Consider the following 4,567-nt stretch of genomic DNA (forward strand, 5'->3'; position numbering starts at 1 on the left):
TTTAACCTTCACTAATAAATTGTTTTTCTTATATAAAGCGATCTCGTGAGAATTATTCAAATTATTCGAAACACGCCTAAACAAAAGCTTTTGCATACGATTAATATTTGTCCCCTTAGGCAGCTATCAAAGTAACTTCTTTTTAACCTTCGCTAAAGGGTTTTTTTTTATATAACACGAACTCGTTTGAATTATTTAAAACACACCTAGACAACTTTTTTGCATACGAAAAAAAAACTTAGACCTCGGAGAGATTTTGGTAATTTTATGCCTATATATCTAATTAACTTTTTGGCTATTTATTGAATTTTAAGATTCTTGAAAGTATTGCCTAGACACTATTAGATTTGACCTCGCTAATTTTGTATATAAGCCCCAGGTTTCAAAATGAAAGTTATCAGTTGTTTAACTTCTGTTTCTGAAATACCAGTCCCAAGAACTTTAAGATGTCTTTCTCTACCGCTCCTCGTCTGCCCTGCCTGCCTGTGATTAAAATCCATCCGGCAGCGCTTACTCCCCGTCGCGCCACCCCCCAGTCGGCCGGACTGGACTTATATTCTCCAGTGGATACCGTAATCGACCCTCACGGTATCAAAATTGTGTCGACTGGGTTAGGTGTGATGCTGCCCGACAACAGCTACGGCCGCCTTGTGGGCCGTAGCAGCTTAACGGCCCAAGGGCTGTTTGTCGCCGAGGGGACGATAGGTATGTTTATTAGTTATTTTATAATGCGTAAAAGTATAATAATTCTTAACAATAATAGACGCCGACTATCGGGGACCCATAAAAGTCGTCGTCGCAAATGTCGGGGAAACCCCCTACGTTGTCAAGCGGGGTGATCGTTTCGCCCAATTGATCGTGACGCCGGTTATATTGCTAAGACCGGTGGAAACGGCGGTAAATATTTTCAATTTTTTAATTTAGGTTTTAACATGTGACACATTTTTTATGTTGTTTCTAGACTTTGACCCCTACGTCACGCGGCAGTGGGGGGTTTGGGTCGACCGGTGTTTAATCTTTTTAAATGGTGGTGGGTTTTTACATATAAATATTTGTTATTGTATATATTATATTGTTTGTTATTAAAAAATTTTTATTTCTATATTTGTTATTCTTGTCAGACTTATTTTCTAACTCCACCTTAATTAACCTATCCAATGATGTTATCTCTTTACTTACGCTCCGCCTAATGTGACAAATAGGATCCAATTAAAACTGCCGCTTCACTCTCTAGTATGTTACATATAGCACGTACTAGCAATTTAAATATCATTTGTTATCATAGCCCTCGCAATATGTTGTGCCTCATTTTCTTTTTTGTTTACGGGTTAATAGTCAACGTTTTGTTAACTCTTTACGAAATTGAACGGCGAAGCAGAAAACAATTAGAAAATAAACCCAAACGTCCCTCCACCGATTGCACTTCCGAGTCAAATAACGATACCGGGTCAACGTGAAAAATGAACTCTTTAAAACATGTTTGTTTATCCTTGTTGGTTGTTGATTATTTTGTAATATATATTCTGTATTTATTTATCACCCATATCTGTACATCTTATAAAAAGTAAATATTTGATGTCTTAAAATCTGTGTTTTTATTAACTTTAGGCTTACAGAGAAAAAAGGGTAACACCCAATGTTAGCAAGCCAGGGATGACGTCAAGGTTGACTATAGTTTTAGTTTCAGTTTAAGTTAAGAAGATGATGTCATGGGAGGGTTGAAACTAACAGCTCGGGCTAGTCCAGACTTGTCTGAAAAGTTTGGTTTGAGTTTGCTGGATGAGGGTCTGGCCGCCATCTTGGGGCGGCGGCCATCTTGGATCTCTGCGCAACTAGGTAGTCCCTACTACTCAAATGTGTTCTCAATTTCCGGACCGCATTTACAGTTCCCGGAAATTTGGAAAATTGTATTCCACTAACACTGGCTATTACTCCATTGTCGGTCTGACACCACCATCATCTGTTCTTTTGTCCATTCCACAAGGACACCAGTCTGTACTTACTGGCTTCTAAACAACACCATCATCTGGTCTTTTGTCAATCCCACATGGACACCAGTCTGTCCTTACAGGCTTCTAAACACCACCATCTGGTCTTTTGTCTATCCCACATGGACATCAGTCTGTACTCACTGGCTTCCAAACCACACCATCTTCTGGTCTTTTTGCCCTTCCCACATGGGCACCAGTCTGTAAATACTGGCTTCTATCTCCATCATCATCGTTAGGGTTAAGACATACGCGGCGATCGGCTAGTGTTACAAGAAACGTCTAGCCTCCCATTGGTGGTGCTTCCTACCTATAGTTGCTTCGCCGTACTCCAGTAAGGCAAAGCAACAGAGGTATGCTTCATTTCAAACGTCAATATTAGTCAAGCCTCTCAAGAATGATTAACTGTTCTTTTTTAAAACGATGGAACGCTCAAAAAGGCAAATAACTCATAAACAAAATGTTTAATTTTAATTGTAGTTATTTTAGCATTTAAGATAATCTTGTTCTCTACTCAAACTTAATACGGAATGAGTTTAACAGCAGTCTTTTTTTTACCTCTCCGTGTGACGATGACGTCACGGAGAGTTTTTACACTGGACGTGTCTGTCTGTCTATGTGTCTGTCACCGCGTTCGCAATTGGCAAATCGGAGCAAACGTGATCGCAATTTCCGGACCGAGTTCGCAGTACACAGAAATTAGGAAAATTTTTCTTCCATCTTAATTGACGCCAATCACTAACTAGCCGTTACATCTTCATTTGCTGACTAACCGTCAATTCTTTCACTCAATGCCAACCGGTACTTATTGGCTCCTAACAACAACACCATGTACTAGTTTTTCGTGTACACCACATACACACCAATCTGTTCTTATTGGCTTCTAACACCACCATCTCCTGGTCTCTGGTCTATACCACATAGACACCAATCTGCAACATTGGCTTCTAAAACCACCTCTACTCGTCTTTCGTCTATACCACATAGGCACCAATCTGTAACATTGGCTTCTACTCCATCATCGTCGTTAGGCTTAAAATGTACGCAGCGAGCGGCTAGAGATACAAGAAACGTCTAGCCTCCCAAGGGCAGGGCTTCTACCAAAGGTTCACGCAATTGCGCATTTTCTTATCCCTTAGTGTGAAACAATGGCCTTATATACCCTAAATTTACAAGAGTTCTGATATAGTTGGTCTCTAGAAGTATAGCGTTATAAATAGCTATGTTTAAAATTATTTTAGGAATTAAGTTTCTTAAACCGACTTAACTATAATAAACGTAAAGTACTGACGATTAAAATAATTAATATCAATTATATTTATATTATTTCTTAAGATAAACTTCATTCTTTGGAATGACACAAGTCAAAGTTTATATAGAACGAGTAATGAAGATTGCATCTGAATCGAAACACTACACGAATATCAAAGTTAATATAAAGCGAGTAGGATGAAAAGATCTCTTACAAAACGATAACATTTTCTTTTTGCAGAATATTAAATGGAAATACTTAAATATTTTTCGGCATTACGATTCCTTTAGTAGTTTTGTAGCTATAAAGCTTTGTTTTATCTCAATATTCCAAGAACATCTTTTGATATTAACATTTAAAATTTGGTGTTTACTTTATAATTCATCTTTACTACATTTATATATAGTTTAAACGTAACTTTTAATTTCATTAAATAATAAAGATGTTCATACTTCATCTCTCCATACGTGTTGAAACGATTGGGTCTATGAGATAAGATTCTCTAGATTTTAACCAGAATTGACCTGTTTCGTGTCCTCTTATAGTAGGTATTAACGGTTCACTTCAGAGTGAGCCGAAAGTTAAATACACATTTAAGTGATAGATATTAGGTCCTCATTAGAATTATTGAGGATTCGCAGGAAATTATTAAACGCTTTGAACTTTAAAAAAGATCTTGGCAATATCTCGCCGATTAGAATTATGTATTTCCGGTTTGTCTCATTGGCTGGCGGACCTGTGTTAGGAAAGTAAATTCGTCTCGATTCGGAGAGGTTTATTTTGGTTTCCTAACTTGTTTACTGTATAGCATAATTATTCACCCCTATTTTTACATAGTTGTATCGGTGCGCGTCAAAGATCTGTGCTTTAAAATTGATAAATTCGACTATTTATACAACAATTAAATGGTGAACACTTTTGCTTTGATTTGCAAACTGGGAACGCGGTACCCTAGGCTGTAACAACAGACACACACAGATACGGCCGAAACAGAACCCCTCCGTGACATATAGTGATTAGTTATATTTGTAGAGCTAAATAAAAAGCGTTTTATTTATATACTAATTTTTAGAATACGATAAAAAACAATAATCAAGGAGATGGAAGAACAATCGTTACTGATTTTGATCCTTGGCACTCTTGACTATGATTCGCAACCACCTATTGTCAAACCCAGATTAATAACACGATATCATAGGTTTATAAAATATTGTTTCATTAGTATGACACAACCTATACTTGTAAATGCTAGAGACCTGGTGAGAGCTAGTTCGAGAACGACGCAAGGATTGAATACAGTCGGCTTTGCAGTCTGCCTTCCTATTTA

The 4,567-nt window shown here is 37.5% G+C and overlaps 1 pseudogene across 1 annotated transcript; it reads left to right on the forward strand.

Moving 5' to 3' along the window:
• The first annotated feature begins 264 nt into the window (after positions 1–264).
• LOC149656705 (uncharacterized) lies at positions 265–924 on the forward strand (annotated as a pseudogene). The gene is made up of 2 exons (XR_016369958.1): positions 265–705; positions 764–924. The product of XR_016369958.1 is annotated as an uncharacterized LOC149656705 (transcript).
• The last annotated feature ends 3,643 nt before the right edge of the window (positions 925–4,567 follow it).

Source organism: Phalangium opilio, unplaced genomic scaffold (genome assembly GCF_054372755.1).
Source record: "Phalangium opilio isolate 3A_F unplaced genomic scaffold, DU_Popi_V2 ptg000077l_1, whole genome shotgun sequence".
Taxonomy (NCBI): Eukaryota; Metazoa; Arthropoda; class Arachnida; order Opiliones; family Phalangiidae; genus Phalangium; species Phalangium opilio.